This window comes from Nicotiana tabacum, chromosome 10 (genome assembly GCF_000715075.1).
Source record: "Nicotiana tabacum cultivar K326 chromosome 10, ASM71507v2, whole genome shotgun sequence".
In the NCBI taxonomy this organism is placed as follows: Eukaryota; Viridiplantae; Streptophyta; class Magnoliopsida; order Solanales; family Solanaceae; genus Nicotiana; species Nicotiana tabacum.
In genome coordinates this window covers 1,870,985-1,889,984 of record NC_134089.1, presented here as the reverse complement: position 1 = coordinate 1,889,984, position 19,000 = coordinate 1,870,985, and positions in this window count along the sequence as shown.

The window sequence follows — 19,000 nt, the reverse complement described above, 5'->3', positions numbered from 1 at the left end:
AGGGCTTTTAGATCCTTATATTCATTAGATATGGAGTTGTTTTATTATGCTAAATTCCCCATTTATTAGTTTTACCTATACGTGTCTTAATTTGGAATTAATTGCTTCATGTTCCACTATTATTGCTTATTTGACTCTTGTGTGCCTTAACGGAAGTTGTTGCCTTTTCAATTGCCATGCAACCATTCCCTAATTGCTCATCCTTAATTGAAATTATTATTATTTCTTCTGTAATTGTCTATCCTTAATTGAGGTTATGATTATCTTTTTTGTTATTTATCCTTAATTGAATTTATTGTATCGCTATCGTAATTGCTCAACCCTAAATGAAGTTTAGTTATCCTTTATCATAGTTAACTTATCCTTAATTGGAATTATTGATTCTTGTTGTCGAGTTGTACTTTTATTGAATCATTTGTCGCATATTATCTCTCTCTTGTTGAGCTACTCTTATTGAGACTAGTATTCTCTATTGTGTTTATTCTCTGTGAGCTCGTTCTGCCGCTTCTTTGAGTCCTAAAGATCATGAGTTGATTTACTTGTCGTATTTTCGTGTATTATTATTGTTGTTGTTGTTGTTGTTGTTGTTGTTGTTGTTGTTGTTGCTGTTGTACTCAGTTTGTTGAGCCGAGGGCTACGCGCAGCTGTGGTATTGAAACTGTCCAGAGGAAGTGTTGTGGAATATGGACACATATTATGAAGGTCATTCTATTGTGTTGTTGTGTTTTTGGCACGTGATATTATTGGGAGTGTTTATTTGGGTATTTGCACGAGATTTCTACCGTGCTATTGTTACTATTGATGTTGCACAAGCGGCATGATAAGGCAGGCTATATTTGTGTTTTTGCGCATGTGGCGAGATAAGGTGGGAACATTTCTATGCGCGTCCGGCGAGACAAGGCGGGTATTTACTTTATTATTGCGCACGTGGTGAGACAAGGTGGGTTATGTCGGGGATTGATTTGTGATGACTTGTGATGGCCTGGGGGCATTGTTGTTGTTGATATTTGTGTAGTGGCATGCCTAACCTGTGTGAGTTTACTTGGTGCAAATTGTGGGGGATCGTTCTTTATGTGTCGTTCATTGTTTCTCTACTCTTATTCGTTGGCCCGAACTGTGATAGAACACTTGCACAAGCATACACATACTTTATCACCCGATCGGTTTAGGAAGATGAACACTGATGCTACCGATTATTTGCACGTACTCCGTCTACTTGTCTTATATGTGAGATTGGTTCTATTGGCACGTGAGTCATCCGTGCAATTATCAGTTGTAATGAGGGCACAAGATGCCAAGTGATTAGGTTTTGTGAATTAGGACTCATGAATTGTGTGAGTTTTGAAGTTTGATACCTCATGGGGATTATTTAATAAACCTGGTGTGAAAGCGATTATTCCTATCAAGTTTCTACTTGTCTTTCCTTTGTTTGTTTTTCACCGGATTTTAACTGTGCTCAGCTTACTCTACTGCGTTATTACTTGTTGTATTCCATTGCTAATTGTTGCTTTTATTCCTATTGCAAGTACTGCATTATTGTTGTCATTATACGTAGCTTCGTATATATATATATATATATATATATATATATATCATACTCTGTTAATTCTACAGCTATACTTGTCCAGGTTATTTAGTCTAATAGGTGTCTTGACTGCCTCTCGTCACTACTCCACTGATGTTAGTCTTGATACTTACTGGGTACCGCTGTGGTGTACTCATACTACGCCTCTGCATATTTTTGTGTAGATCCAGGTTTTTGGAGTGAGTCGATCGCTAGCTAGCTGTACGAATCTTGCTGTGGAGACTCAAGGTAAACCTCTTGCTGTGTTTGCAGGCTTCGGAGTCACCTTCTAATATTGTACTTGCACTTTTTTTATCTCTATTTGAAAACATTTGTATTTAGAGGGCTCTCTAGCAAACTCAGTAGAGCTTATGACTTGTACTACCAGTTTTGGGATTGTAAGTTTTGTATAGAGAATTTCTATTTCGTATTTGTCAGTCGTTAGTTAAGTATGGTTATTATTCCAGTAAATGTTAGGCTTACCTAGTCCCTAAGACTAGGTGCCATCACGACATCATGTAGAGGGGAATTTGGATCGTGACACTCATTTTATTCTTCCTCTATTTACGTGCGTAGTCCGTGTCTTTTTCCGAGAGGCTTTATGTTAAAAATTGATAAAAAGTGAGATTATGCCTTAAAAATCTATTAGAGTTGACTTCGGTCAACATTTTGAGCAAATAGACCTCAGATCCATGTTTTGACTGTCCCGATGGGTCCGTATCACGATTTGGGACCTGGGCATATGCCCGAAATCGAATACGGAGGTCCCTAGCTCGAGTTATCGCAGTTTTGTCAAAAATTTAAAATCTAAAGGTTTAATGAAATTTAAAGATTTGACCAAAGCTTGACTTTATTACTACCGGATCCAGATTTTGGTTCCGGAGCTTGGTATAGGTTCCTTACTATATTTATGACTTGTTTGCAAAATTTGGTGCAAAACGGAGTTGGTTTGACGTGATTCGGATGTTCGGTTGTTAAAGTAGGAATTCTATTATTTCATTAAAAATTTCATTTGATTTTGTGTCCAATTCGTAGTTCTAGGTGTTATTTTGGCAATTCGATCGCGCGAGCGAGTTCGTATGAGGTTTTTGGACTTGTGTGCATATTTGGTTTGGAGCCTCGAGGACTTGGGTGAGTTTCGAATAGGCTACAAAGTGAATTTGGACTTAGAATCATAGCTGGTGCAAGTGTGTGTTATGGTGTTGTCTTCAGATCTCGCATTTGCGAGCAGGGGCTTGGGTGTTAGTTTTTGCATTTGCGAAATCTGGTGCCGCATTTACAATCTCCTCAGGTTCGCATTTGCGAACATATTGTTCGCATTTGCGAAGACATTAGAGATGGGGGATCTTCGCAATTGCGAAGGATTTCTCGCATTTGTGTGGTTCGCAATTGCGACATCTGCACCTAGACTTAAGCTAAGTTAGACGGAAATTTGTTCATTCTTTCAAATTTTCAAATCTAGAAACCTTAGAGGCGATTTTTCCAAGAGCTTTTCTTCCCCAATTTGCTGATAAATGATTTTAACCTACTTTCTTTAAGTTACCCATTACATTTTTATAAGATTTCAACCTAAAATTTAGGATTTTCATGATAGAAATTGGGGGTTTGGGCAGAATTAGGTATTTTTGTAAAATTGGAATTTAGACCTCAAATTGAGATTGGATTTCGAAACAAATTGCATAACCGGGATCGGGGGTGAATGGGTTTGGTCCGAATTTTGGGTTTGGACCAAGCGGGCCCGGGAGTTGACTTTTTCAATAATGACCTATATGGAACCTTTCTAATTCGTGGGTAGTTCTTAAGGCTTATTTTGAATCATTGGTTAATAATTTGCTAGATTTGGTTGGCTTGGAGGCTTGTTCTAAAGGCAAAGCCGTGGTTGAGCTTTGAGTTGAATTTTGGAGCGAGGTAAGTTTCGTGGTTAACCTTGACTTAAGGGATTATGACTTGTTTTGCCTATTTGCTACGTGTTTAAATGTTGGATACAACATATATGTGGGGTGACTAATACTTATGCATTGTTGTTGGGTTAAAGTATACGGTTGAAACTTGTTTGTCGTGATTTATTTCCTTCTTTAATTATGATATCCATGTCTAGAATAGTTTATTACTTAATTGATCATTCTTTCCGTATTTATGAATCAGTTGTGATAATTGAATATTATTTAAAGTTGAGGCTCGATATTGTGGAAACGTTGTTGACGTAAGGTTTGTTCTTGATTATTGTTTCTCCCAAATGTTTATATTTATTGCTTCATGGTAAGGGAGATAATATTAATGCACGAAGGGTGATGTCGTGCCGATTATTGTTCCATTTGTTGATTTATATATAGTGAGAAAGAGAGTTAAAGCATGAAGGGTGATGTCGTGCCATATTTATTAGTTCATGATGAAATTGAGAGTAAAAGCACGAAGGGTGATGTCGTGCCGTATTTATCATTTTAAGGAGAGATTGAGAATTAAAGTACGAAGGGTGATGTCGTGCCATTATTATTGTTTCATGGTGAGGTTGAGGGTGAAAGCACGACGGTTGATGTCGTGCAGTTTATATTCATTATGTTTATCCGTCTCATTGGTTGAAGGTTTATTGATTGTTTCATGTTGTCATTCCCTCTTGTAGTCACCGTATTTTGTACCCCTTTTGCATGTCCCCTCCCAATAGTACATGTTAAATCCTTATTTGTTGTTATGTTGTGCGTATATTTTTGTCTGTACAAGTTTAATTACGTGGGTGTCCTGTCATAGCCTAGTCACTACCTCATCGAGGTTAGGTTTGACACTTACGGAGTACATTGGGTCTGTTGTACTCATACTATATTCTGCATTTTTTGTGATGATTTTGGTACTGGTCCCAGATGTCCGTGAGGCACATCAGCTCGAATTAGCTTATTTGGAGACTCGAGGTAGACCTGTTGGCATCCGCAGACCTTAAAGTTCCCTTCCTCCTTCCTTATTTACTGTTCATCTTATTCAAGACAATTGTATTTATTTCAGACTTTATTTGTAGAGTCTGTAGAAGCTTGTATACTTGTGACTCCAGATCCGGGTTGTACTAGATATTGGATTATTATGTTATTTCGTACTTCAATTTAGCTTGATTTCTGTCTGATTGGTTAAATTATTCAAAATGTTAGTAAAAGAATTACTCTAACGTTGGCTTGCCTAGCAAGTAAAATGTTAGGCGCCATCACGGTCCCGAAGGTGGGAATTCTGGGTCGTAACAAGTTGGTATCAGAGAACTAGGTTACCTAGGTCTCATGAGTCACGAGCAAACTTAGTAGAGTCTGGAGGATCGGTACAGAGACGTCTGTACTTATCTTTCATAAGCTACGGAGTTTAGGAACAATTTCACTTATATTCTTGTTTGTCGTGCGATTTTATTCTCTCATTGATAATTGAACTCTTCTACTCTTGTTCTCTCGCAGATGGCGAGAATGAGTACTGCATTTTCAGTTGGACAGCAGGCGGAGCCCCCAGTAGCATCTCCTACCAGGGGCAGAGGATAAGGCCGAGGTCGCGCCAGAGGACGAGGCAGAGGCAGAGCTCAGCTTAGAGCTCGAGCAGTAACACCAACAGTGGAGCCTCAGGTGGATTTTGACGAGGAGGTTCCAGCTCAGACTGTACCTGTTGGACCAGCTCAGGTCCCAAAAGGGTTCATTGCCACCCAGTGCTTCAGGATACTCTAGTCCGTTTGGTGGGCCTTATGGAGAGTGTGGCCCAGGCCGGTATATTTCCTATGGCACCAGCCGTCTCTCAGGCTGGGGGAGGAGCACAGACCCCTATTACTCCCACTCCGGAGCAGATGGCTCCCCAGTATCAGACTCCAGCAGCTAGTTAGGGTAGCTCAACCAGTTATTATAGCCCAAGCAGTGATAGTCCCGCCATGTGTTCTGAGGGCTTATTGAGATTGGACATGTTTACTAAGCTCTTTCCAATTCACTTCAGTAGTGCACCTTCTAAGGACCCATAGGATTATCTTGGCTGCTGCCATGAGGTGCTGCGGAACATGGGTATAGTTGAGACCAATGAGGTCGATTTTGTTGTGTTTAAGATGATGTATTCCGCCAAGAGGCGGTTGAGAGATTACATGTTGAACAGACCAGCTGGGTCGCCTACACTTACTTGGGAGCAGTTCTCACAGCTATTTCTAGAGAATTTTCTCCCTATGACACCGAGGGAGGATTACCGCAGGCCGTTTGAGCGCCTCCAGCATGGCAGTATGACTGTTACTCAGTATAAGACCCGTTGTGTGGATCTACCCCATCATGCTCTTCTTTTTCTTCCTACTGAGGGAGAGAGGGTAAAGAGGTTTATTGATGTATTCACTCACCCTATCAGGCTACATATGGCGAAGGAGACCGGGGGTGAGATTTCCTTTTAGACGGCTGCTAATGTTACTAGGCGGATTGAGGTGGTTCTTGCATAGGAGAGAGGGAAGGGGTATGATAAGAGGCCTCGTTATTCTGGTGGGTTCACAGTGCTTCAGGTGGTCACGACCCTCATATGTCTCATCCCGATCAACTAGCCTATAGTACACCATCAGCTCCTATTAGTGCACCTCCGCTCCAGAGTTTACAGGGTGGTTACTCAGGTTGTCAGGGTCAGTAGTCACACCAGCTGAGATCCTATTATACTTAATGTGATTCGAGGCACATTGTTAGATTTTACCCTCAGGCACCGGGCAACTTACAGTAGTAGGGTTCTCGTGCCATGGTCCCTGCACCGGTTGCTTCACCGCCCGCTCAGCCAGCTAGAGGTGGAGGTCAGGCCATTAGAGGTGGAGGTTAGGCCATTAGAAGTGGAGACCAGCCAATTAGAGGCCGTCCTTGAGACTCGATTCATAGTGGTGGGGCCCAACCCCGATTTTATGCCTTTCCAGTGAGGCCTGAGGCTAAGTCATATGATACTGTTATCACAGGTATTGTCCCAGTTTGCCATAGAGATGCTTTAGTTATATTTGATCCTAGCTCTACTTATTCTTACGTGTCATCCTACTTTGCTTCATATCTGGTTGTGCCTCGTGATTCTTTGAGTGCTCCTGTGTATGTGTCCACACCTGTGGGAGATTCTATCATAGTAGATCGTGTCTATCGTTTGTGAGTGGTTACTATTAGGAGTTTTGAGACTAGCATAGATCTCCTACTTCTCGATATGGTAGATTTGGATGTCATCTTAGGTATGGGTTGGCTGTCACCTTATCATGCTATATTGGATTGTCATGCCAAAATAGTGACCTTGGCCTTCCCTAGGTTACCTCTATTAGAGTGGAAGGGGACTATTAGCCATTCTACCAGCAGGGTTATCTCTTATGTGAAGGCTCGGCGTATGGTCGAGAAGGGGTGTCTAGCTTATTTAGCTTATGTCCACGATTCTAGTGTGAAGGTTCCTTCCATGGATTCAGTACCAGTTGTTTGTGAGTTTCCAGAGGTGTTTCCTGCAGATCTGCCAGGGATGCCACCCGAAGAGATATTGACTTCTGTTTTGATTTGGCTCTGGGCACTCAGCCCATTTCTATTCTGTTATACCGTATGGCCTCGCCAGAGTTGAAAGAATTGAAGGAGAAGCTGCAAGATTTGCTTGATAAGGGCTTTATTAGACCTAGTGTCTCGCCCTGGGGTGTGCCAGTGTTGTTCGTGAAGAAGAAAGATGGATCGATAAGGATGTGCATAGACTATCGACAGTTGAACAAAGTCACCATCAAGAACAAGTGTCCATTGCCGAGTATTGATGACTTATTTGATCAGCCAAGGTATTTTCAAAGATTGATTTAAGGTCTGGCTACCATCATTTAAAGATTAGGGAATCTGATGTCCCTAAGACTATTTTTCGGACTCAATATGGGCATTATGAGTTTCTAGTGATGTCATTTGGGCTAACGAATGCCCCAGCAGCATTTATGGATTTGATGAACCGGGTTTTCAAGACCTACTTAGATTCCTTAGTGATTGTATTTATTGACAATATCTTGATCTACTCCCCTCTTCGAGAGGAGCAGGAGCAGTATCTAAGGATTGTACTTCAGACTTTGAGGGATAGCCAATTATATGCCAAGTTTTCAAAGTGAGAGTTCGCCTTTTTGGGGTACATTGTATCGGAAGATAGCATACAGGTGGATCCTAAGAAGATTGAGGCAATTCAGAACTGGCCTAGAACCACTTCAGCTATGGAGATCCGGAGTTTCCTGGGTTTGGCGGATTGTTACCGTCGGTTCCTTGAGGGATTTTCATCTATAGCAACCCCATTGACCAGATTGACCCAGAAGGGTTCCCCGTTCAGATGGTCAGATGAGTGTGAGTTGAGCTTTCAAAAGCTCAAGACTGCTTTGACTATGGCACCAATGTTGGTGTTGCCCACTGGTTCAGGATCTTACATGGTGTATTGTGAGGCATCTTGTGTTGTGCTCGGTTCAGTACTGATGCAGGATGGCAGGGTGATCGCATATGTATCATGACAATTGAAGTTTAATGAGAGGAATTACCTTGCTCATGACTTAGAGTTGGCAGCCATTGTTCATGCGTTGAAGATTTGGAGGCACTGCGTGTCGTGCAAGGTATTCACGGATCACCGAAGTCTACAATATTTGTTCAAACAAAAGGATCTCAATTTGAGGCAGAGGAGGTGGTTGGAGCTGTTGAAAGATTATGATATCACCATCTTGTATCATCCCGAGAAGGCCAATGTGGTAGCTGATGCCTTGAGTAGAAAGGCAGTGAGTATAGGCAGCCTTGCGTACATTCCAGTCAGTGAGAGACCGCTTGCCTCAGATGTTCAGGCCTTGGCCAATCAGTTTGTAAGGTTAGATGTTTCAGAGCCCAGTCGTGTTCTAGCTTGCATAGTCGCTCGGTTGTCCTTGTATGAACACATCAGAGAGTGGAAGTATGATGACCCTAATTTGCTGGTCCTTAGGGACACGGTGCAGCATGGTGGTGCCAAACAAGTTACTGTGGGAGATGATGGGGTTCTGAGGATGCATGGTCATATTTGTGTGCCCAATGTAGATGGACTTCGTGAGTTGATTTTTGAGGAGGCACAAAGTTTCGAATTTTCTATTCATCCGGGTGGCGACAAGATATATCAAGACCAAGTCAGCGCATTTTATTCCTATGGCAGTTACCTATTCTTTTGAGCAGTTGGCTGAGATCTACATCCATGAGATCGTCCATCTTCACGGTGTTCCCGTCTCTATCATTTCTGATCAAGGTACGCAGTTCACCTCGCACTTCTGGAGCGCAGTACAGAGTGAGTTAGGCACGCAGGTTGAGTTGAGCACAACATTTAATCCTTAGACGGAAGGACAGTCCGAGCGTACTATTCAGATATTGGTGGATATGCTACGCTCTTGTGTTATAGATTTTGGGGATTCTTGGGATCGGTTCTTGCCACTTGCAGAGTTTGCCTACAACAACACCTACCAGTCGAGAATTCAGATGGCTCCCTATGAGGCATTATATGAGAGGCGGTGCCGAGCGCCAGTTGGATGGTTCGAGCCAGGGGAGGCTCGGTTGTTGGGTACAAATTTTGTGCAGGATGCCTTGGATAAGGTCAAGATTATTCAGGACCGACTTCGCACAGCTCAATCTAGGCAAAAGAGTTATATCAACCGTCGAGTTCATGATGTTGCATTCATGTTCGGAGAGAGGGTATTGCTTCGGGTTTCACCCACGAAGGGTGTGATGAGGTTTGGGAAGAAGGACAAGTTGAGCACTTGGTATATTAGACCCTTTGAGATTCTGGAAAGAGTAGGTGAGGTGGCTTACAGGCTCGCATTGCCACCTAGTTTATCAGTAGTCCATCTAGTGTTCCATGTGTATATGCTTCAAAAGTATCACGTTAATCCGTCCCATATGTTAGATTTCAGCTCAGTCTAGTTGGACAATTATTTGACTTACGAGGAGGAGTCGGTGGCTATTCTAGCCTGGCAGGTTCGACAGTTGAGGTCAAAGAGTTATCCTTCAGTTCGAGTGAAATAGAGAGGTCAGATGGTCGAGGCAGCTACTTGGGAGTCCGAGTCGGACATGCGGAGTAGATATCCACACTTTTTCACCGGTCCAGGTACTTTTCTATGTCCGTTTGAGGACAAACGGTTGTTTTAGAGGTGGAAAATGTGATGACCTGACAGGTCATCTAGAGTTTTAAACCTTAATTCTGTGTTTCAAAACCTCAAATATCGCATTTAGCCTTCCTCGCTTTGCGTGCATAGTCCGTATCTTTTTCCGGGAGGCTTTTATGTTAAAAATTGATAAAAAGTGCGATTATGCCTTAAAATCCATTGGAGATGACTTCGGTCAATGTTTTGAGCAAACAGACCCGTATCCAGGTTTTGACGGTCCCGTGTGTCCATATCTTGATTTTGGACCTATGCATATGTTCGTAATCGATTTCAAAGGTCCCTAGCTCGAGTTATTGCATTTTTGTCGAAATTTGAAGTCTAAATGTTTAACGAATTTAAATATTTGACCAAAGTTAGACTTTATTGCTACTGGGTCTGAATTTTATTTCTGGAGCTTGGTATAAGTTCCTTACTATATTTATGACTTGTTTGCAAAGTTTGGTGCAAAACATCATTGGTTTGACGTGATTCGGATATCCGGTTGTTAAAATAGGAATTCCAAAGTTTCATTGAAAATTATATTTGATTTGGTGTCTGATTCGTAGTTCTAGGTGCTATTTTGGCGATATGATCACGCGATCAAGTTCGTATGCGGTTTTTGGACTTATGTGCATGTTTGGTTTGGAGCCCTGAGGGCCCGTGTGAGTTTCGGATAAGCTACGGAGTGAATTTGGACTTAGAATCATAGCTGGTGCAAGTGTGTGTTCTGGTGTTGTCTGCAGATCTCGCATTTGCGAGGTCTAGCTCGTAAATGCGAGTCTCGCATTTGCAAAGAAGACTTTGCATTTGCGAGCAAGGGCTAGGGGGTTGGTTTTCGCATTTGCGAAATCTGGGGTCGCATTTGCGATCTCCTCAAGTTCGCATTTGCGAACATATTGTTCTCATTTGCAAACATATTGTTCGCATTTGTGAAAGCAGCAGAGATGGGTGACCTTTGCAATTGCGAAGGATTTCTCGCATTTGCGGGGTTCGCAATTGCGAACCCCAGGTCACAATTGCGACATCTGCGCCTGGACTTAAGCTAAGTTAGACGGGATTTTGTTCATTCTTTCAAATTTTCAAACCTAGAAACCTTAGAGGCGATTTTTCCAAGAGCACTTCTTCCCCAATTCGTTGATAAGTGATTCTAACCTACTTTCTTTCAATTACCCATTATATTTTATAAGATTTCAACCTAAAATTTAGGATTTTCATGATAGAAATTGGGGGTTTGGGTAGAATTAGGAATTTTTGTAAAATTGGAATTTAGACCTCAAATTGAGGTCAGATTTTGAAATAAATTGCATAACCGGGCTCGGGGGTGAATGGATAATCGGGTTTTCGTTCAAATTTCGGGTTTGGACCAAGCAAGCACAAGAGTTGACTTTTGTTGACTTTTTCAATAATGACCTAAATTGAATCTTTCTCATTCGTAAGTAGTTCTTAAGGCTTATTTTGAATCGTTAGTTGATAATTTGCTAGATTTGGTTGGATCAAAGGCTTGTTCTAAAGGCAAAGTCGTGGTTGAGCTTTGAGTTAATTTTTGGATCGAGGTAAGTGTCTTAGTTAACCTTGACTTGAGGGGTTATGACTTGTTTTGCCTATTTGCTACGTGTTTAAATATTGGGTACAATGTATATATGAGGTGACGATTACTTATGCATTGTTGTTAGGTTGCATGCGGTTGAAACTTGTTTCTAGTGATTTATTTCCTTCTTTGATTACGATCCTTGCAAAGAAATAAAAAGTCAACTAAAAAGGTCAAATCGGGCCCACGTCTCTAAACCCGATAAAATTTATAAAATTTAAATACCCATTTGATAACGAGTCCAACCATACAAGAATTACTCAAATCCCACCTCAAATCATCTTTCAAAACTAAAACATTTAGTCTAGGAAGTTTTCACAATTTTTCCTCAAATTTCCAACTCAAATCACTAATTAAATAATGAAATTAACAATACATTCGCGTAATTTAACCAAAACCGAGTTAGTATTTATTACCCCAATGATTTTCTTGAAAAACTCTTAAGAAAATCGCCACAAACCTAGCTCTCTAGGTCCAAAAGTGGATTATGAATATTCCGCATCTGCAGCCCTTTAGTCGCGCCTGCGACGCCGCACCTGCAGAAAAACGATCGCAGGTGCAGTTCCCACTTAACTCCAGGGGTTCTGCTTCTGCGGTCAATGGCTCGCACCTGTGAGCCCACTTCTGCGAAGAATCCACCGCATGCGGTCCTGCCCAAAGGGCCTTCCCAAATTCCGCTTCTGCGGAAGAAATGACTGCACCTGCGCCCAGGTGTCCACACCTACGAGCCCAGCCTTGGGCTCTCCTTTTTACTTCTGCACTTCACCTTCTGCACCCATGATTCTGCACCTACGGTGAATCCCTCCGCAGGTGAATGACACCAGCAGGCCTGGGACTTCAGCAATTAAATTAAGTTCAAAACTGATCTGAATCACACCCGTGGTCCTGAGACCCCGTCCGAAAATATCAATAAATCCTAAAATACATAACAGACCTACTCGAGGCCAAAAATTACCTAAAACAACAACGATTCTACGTATCGCAACCCCAATTCAAGCCTAGGAAACTATGAACTTCTAAATGCCAAAAGGAATGTCGAACCATACCAAATCAACTGCGATCGATCTTAAATTTTGCACATAAGTCATAAATAAAATGATGTACCTATTCCAACTTTCAGAATCGGAATCCAACCTCGAAATCAATAAAGTCAACTCCCGGTCAAACATTCCAAATTTTCCAAACCTTCAACTTTCTGACTTTCACCAATTCACGCCGAAACGACTTACAGACCTCCAAATCAATATCCGGACACACTCCTAAGTCTGAAATCACCATACATAGCTATTGGAGCATCAAAACTCCATTCCGGGGTCATCTTCATAAAAGTCAAACAATGGTCATCTCTTACAACTTAAACCTCCAACTTAGGGATTATGTGTCCCATTTCACTCCGAAACTCACCCGAAATCAAAATCAAATACCCCAGCGAGTCACATAATTATAATATAATATAGAGGAGATAATATATAGGGGATCAGAGCTAGAATAATCAAAACGATCAGTCAGGTCGTTACAAATAATATTGAGAAAAACTCACTTGGCACTTTTAGAACAAAATCTAAAAATATCGTTGATAAGTTTAATTTATATCTATATATCTATATCAATATCTATAAATAGATCCACTCATCAATTTTTCTTCTATATTCGCTAGAAACATGGATGTGACATATTAATTAGAAATTATAATATAAAGAAAAATCCACTCATCAGTTTTCCTTCTATATTTGCTAGAAACATGGAGGCGACATATTATTTAAAAATTTATAATATAAATATAAATAAAAACTATAGAAAAACGTACATTGGGATAAATTATGACTATTATACTCTGGAGTAAGTTAAAATATAAATAAAGTAAATAAAGACTTAAGCTATTAAAGGTTTGATGACTTCAAAAATTGAAAAAACTTCAAGCAGAAAACTAAGATTTTAAATAAAATATCCACACTATAGAGGTAATGTGAGAGTATTTTAATAATACTCAAAAACATATTGAAAAAAAATAAATAATACCTGATTTTTTAGCAATAAATTCAAAGTAAATAAATTAAATTTTTAGAAGTAGGAAAAATCTATATTATAATTTTACATTAAGAAAGGATATTTCGTCAAATAACGAATTAATAAAATGTCGCATGAAAATGTAAAAATACTAAATAATAAATAATGCAATAATGATAAGTAATAATAAACAAAAAAGAGAAAAACATTTATATTTTTAATGCATTAATACTTTTTATATATTAAAAATTACTTATTCTAAAACCTATTCTATTTTAAATTGTAAAGTTACCAACATAACTAAATTCTTAACAAAAAGAAATTGAGCAATCAAATAATTTCAAGTAATGAGTAAATAAGCTTACTCACAGAAACAAATACTAAAACTTTTATTAAAAAATAGAGAGATAAGATTTATTTGATTTTTTATGAGAAAATTTATACAATGAATTATATTACATAACTAAAATCACAATAGATAAAATCAACAAAAAAATAGAATAATGAAGAAGTGGCAAGCCGCTGGAGATACTAGCAAAGCTAAATAAGTTGGCTGATTTTTTACTGAATGAAGATATTTATGTTTTTGAGGTTAATTGTTCTTCTTCTCAAGCAATAATTTTATAGAGACAATTCGATAAAATTTATTTATTTATTTTTTGGTTTAATTCTTTTGTATGTGGTCGCTAAATTTAGTATGCAATATAGATACATTTTTATTAATTTTCTCCGCTCTTTTCTATATTGAAATGATTCGCGCATCGCGCGGGTACGTATACTAGTTTTATCAAATGAGGTAAAAGGTTCGAAATTAGCATTTGCACACAGTACTTCCTGCAAAAATAGTCTAATCAACACTACACACTAATGTGACTTCAACACAGTGCTTTCAGTTAACAATAGACTAAATGGGAACCCAGTCCATCAATCAAAATTAATGGATTTTCAAACCTAGGTTACAGATGTGGGATTGGAACAATTGAATAGGAAGGGGTGCCAATGGTCATGGTGTAATAAAAGGGAGGCAACAGAGAGAATATATAGCAACATTGATTGGGCTTTTGGTAACTCTCAATGGTTAATGCTATATAACAGCATTGAAGCCTTTTATGACTCTCCTGGAGTGTCTAACCATTCACAAATCCTCCTAAATACTGATAGAGCTAAGCAGAGATTTCCTAAACCATTCAGACTGCTAAATGTGGTAATGCAACAACAATCTTTCAAAGAGGTTGTATAACAGACTTAGGGACAACCCATAGCTGGATATACCATGTAACCAGTATGAAGGAAATTGCAATTGCTGGAACAAAGTATTAAGCATCTGAATAGAGAATTCTCCTCCTTGGAAAGAAAGTTAAATCCACTGAGAGATGAATTGAAAGAAGTTCAAGAAGCGCTGAGTACAGATCTGTTCAACAATCAACTGATCATTGAGGAAAATAATCTCTTAATACATATAGAGAAATGGGAAGGTGTACATGAACAAGTGTTAAGCAAGAAGTCTCGAGCCACTTGGGTTCAAGCTGGGGACTCTAACTCAAAATTCTTCCATGATCAAATGAAAGCCCGACAATCTAGAAACAGAATAGCTTATATATGTAATGAGCAAGGAGTAAGACCCACTAAACCTAAGATTGTTGAACGAGAGTTTGTGCATTTCTTTCAAGATCTATTGGGGAATTGTGTAGATGAACTACCATGTTTGGATGTCAACATTGTGAGACTTGGACCATGCCTGAACAAAAAACAACAACAGGGGATCCTTCAGTAGGTAACAAAAGAACAAGTCTATCAGATAATCAAAGAGCTTCCCAATGACAAAGCTCCCGACATCAATAGCTACCCTGCTGAATTTTTTAAACAGTACTGGGACACTGTGGGAATAGAGGTTACAGAGGCAATTCTTGAGTTCTTCACAAATGGAAAGATGTTAAAAAGTGTGAATTGTACAAGTGGATGCCAAAAGTAACAAGCCCTACTTATGTTAAAGAGTATCGACCTATAGCTTGTTGTACCACTATGTATAAAGTGATAGCCAAGATCCTAATAGGGAGACTAAAAATGGATCACATAGTGGGGTCTGCACAATCTGCTTTCATTGAAGGGAGGAATATATTAGACTATATCATTCTTGCTCATGAATTAGTCAAAGGACACACATAAAAAGGTGTATCACCAAGGTTTTTGATAAAGGTGGATATAAGAAAAGCATATGATTCAGTGGAATGGCCATTCCAAAAGACGGTGCTATTAGAGTATGGTATCCCTGTAAAGTTTGTCCATCTGTTAATGAAGTGTGTCACGACTATTAGCTGCTCCTTGTTACTTAATGAAGGTATGACACCTAAATTTCAGGCAAAAAAAGGATTGAGACAGGGGGAACCAATGTCACCCTATATATTTGTGTTGGTAATGGAGTATCTCAATTAAAGTTTGAAGACTCTTGAACAAATCCCAGACTTCAATTACCATCTAAGGTGTGCCAAGATGAAGATCTCTTATATATGTTTTGCAGACGACTTGATCATGTGTTTCAGAGCAGACATAACTTCAATACAGTTGATACTTCAGGCATTTCATAATTTCTCTGCTCTGTCTGGACTAAAAGCAAACATGGAAAAAGGCTCATTCTATGTGGATGGAGTTACAGATGAATTCAAGGCCTCAATTCTTTTAGAAATGCATTTTGTAATGGGGGACTTCCCTTCCAAATATCTGGGGGTGCCACTGTTAACAAAAAAACTATCCACCCATCAATGTATGCTGCTTGTGGAGAGAATCATTGCACGAATTAAGTGTTGGACTACCAAATTTCTATCATATATTGGGCGATTGCAGTTGATCAAGAGCGTCCTATTGAAATGCAAACATAATGGGCACATATTGTTCTTGCTACCAAAGAATATACTACACATGGTTGTCACTGCGTGCAGGACATTCTTATGGACGGGAAGTAGCGAAGCATCAAAAAGAGCCTTAATAACATGGGGAATGTTGTGTATGCCAGGCTCAACTGGAGGTTTGGGTATTATTGACATCTATTCGTGGAATAAAGTTGCTTTGTGCAAGTTGCTCTGGGATATCAATGCCAAGAAGGATATTTTATGGGTAAAATGGCTTCATAGCTTCTATATAAAGAGGAGAAATTTCGTTACAATGCCAACTCCAAAACAAGCTTGTTGGCTTATTCGAAAGGTATTTGATACAAGAGAGTGGTTTGGTGTTGTGAATACTTTAGGAAATTTCAATGAGTATTGTAAACAGGGGAAACTTAGCATTAAGCAGGTATACATATCTGCAATGCCACAGTTCCAGAAGACCCCATGGAAGAGACTAGTGCTATGTGCTGACATTATACCAAGACATCAATTCATATTGTGGTTAATTCTCCATCAAAGACTTGCAACATTTGATCGATTAAATAAATGGAATATAGATATGCCAAGTTTACTGTGTGTTATGTCCCAGTCAAAGGAAAGAAAATCTAAATCATCTATTCTTCGAGTGTGAGTATGCAAAATTATATGGGCTACATTATTAGACTGGATGGGAGAAAAGCACTCGATTGGAAGCTGGGACAAGGAAGTACAATGGCTAACTAAGAGAACCAACAATAGCTGATTTAGAGCTCGCGTTATGATATTTTTATTTACAGTAACAGTCTATTATACATGGATAGAGAGGAGCATGCGAAGGTTTCAAAAACAACATACTGCATATGCACGGAGAGTTAGAGAGATTGTATTGCAGTTGCATATCAAAGGCCAGCAAAGGAATAAATGGAAGAACTTGTTAGAACAGTTGAATAGTTTTACTATATTAGGCATGTATAGCATGACTAGCTCTCTTAGAAAAAGATTTAGAGATATAGGGGAGGGGGGAATAGGTGCAGAAAAACGAAAAAAAACGGAAAACAGAAAATTGAAAATACAAAAAGAAAGTAAAACAAAAAATGTACGGGGTGGAGGTGGGGGAGGGTGAGTTGGGTGGGTGGTGCAGAAAAAAAAAAAATAAAAAATACAAAGATAAAGTAAATAATCATAATATTTTTGTGGGGGGGGGGGGGGGGTAGGAGTGGTGGTGCAGAAAAACAAAAATAAAATAGAAAATTGAAGTTGGAGGGGGTTGGGGTTAGATGTGAGGGTAGAAAAACAAAAACAAAAATTGAAATTTTTCTAGGGAAGTCATTTTCCTCCAATTTCAAGAAAATGCGATATTTAGGAAAATAATTTTCAAACTATTTTGTGCAACCAAACAGTGAAAAATGGGAAAAGGGGGGAGGGGGTGCAGAAAAATAAAAAAGTAGAAAATTAAAAATACAAAAAGAAAGTAAAAAATAATGTGCGGGGGGTGGGGGAGGGTGGGCTGGGTGGGTGGTGCAGAAAAATAAAAAAAAAAAAATTGAAAATACAAAGATAAAGTAAAAAAATAATATTTTTGCGGGGGTGGTGGGTAGCATAGAAAAACAAAAGAAATTTTGAAATTTGAAGTTGGAGGTGTTTGGGGTTAGATGTGAGTGTAGGTGAAGTTTTTGGAAAATGTTTTCCTAACATTTTCTAGGTAAGTCATTTTTCTCAAATTTTAGGAAAATGCGATATTTAGAAAAATATTTTTCAATCTATTTTGTGCAACCAAACAGTGAAAAATGAGAAAATATTTTCCGCCATACCAACCACACCCATAGTACTGTAAAAGGATTTCTCAAAAAGGGTCTAACTCTAGAGTCCAATGAGTTAGCAGATGTACATATTTACACTTGGTTAATATAAAATTTTATTGACCCGAAAAATAAATACTGCATACTAATAGAAAAAGTAGTAAAGTAATTAGAACTTAGAAATATCCACTTTTACAGTAAAATATTACGGAGGAAAGTTCTAGAAACTTCTTGAAAGTTTCCCACACCATCCGCGTTTCCCCTATTTAACCTTTCCTCGCTATTATAAAACTATTCCTCACCATTTGAATTTCAAATTCAATCTCTCCCGTTTTCAAATTCATTTAGATTCCTGATTTTGATTCTGAATTATGATATATCATCGTTAATTCGCGCGACGAGGTGTTTATGAATATGTATCAGTCAAATTTGCTACACCTTGAGAGCTCTGATACTGAATCATATAAGCTGATTGACTTACTTAGAGTAGAGGAAAGAGTTTTATGAAGTACTGCTACGAAAAAACAAGTTCGGCTTTGTGAACGGTTCTGTTCCGGTGCCGCGTGATGAAGTGAACAAGAGAATTTGGCACAAGTATGATGCTATGGTCCATAGTTGGATCTTACACTATTTAAGCAATGAAATCACGATGACTCTTCTGCACTTGCATGGTGCCAGATACGTGTGGCTTTATCTGGATAATCAATTCAACACTTATGAAGCGAATGGAGCTAACCTGCTTAAATGGAGAAAGGAACTCTTTCGCTTAAGTCAAGGTGAGTTGGATCTAAATGGGGGTGGGGGAGGGGTGGGCTGGGTGGATGGTGCAGAAAAACGAAAAAACAGATAATAAAAAATTGAAAATACAAAAAGAAAGTAACAAATAATAATTTTTTTTGCGGGGGTGGGGTGGGGTGGGGGGAGTGGTGGTGCAGAAAAACAAAAATAAAATAGAAAATTGAAGTTGGAGGGGGTTGGGGTTAGATGTGAGGGTAGGTGATGTTTTTGGAAAATGTTTTCCTAACTTTTTCTAGAGAAGTTATTTTCCTCCAATTTCAGAAAAATGTTATATTTAAGAAAATATTTTTCAAA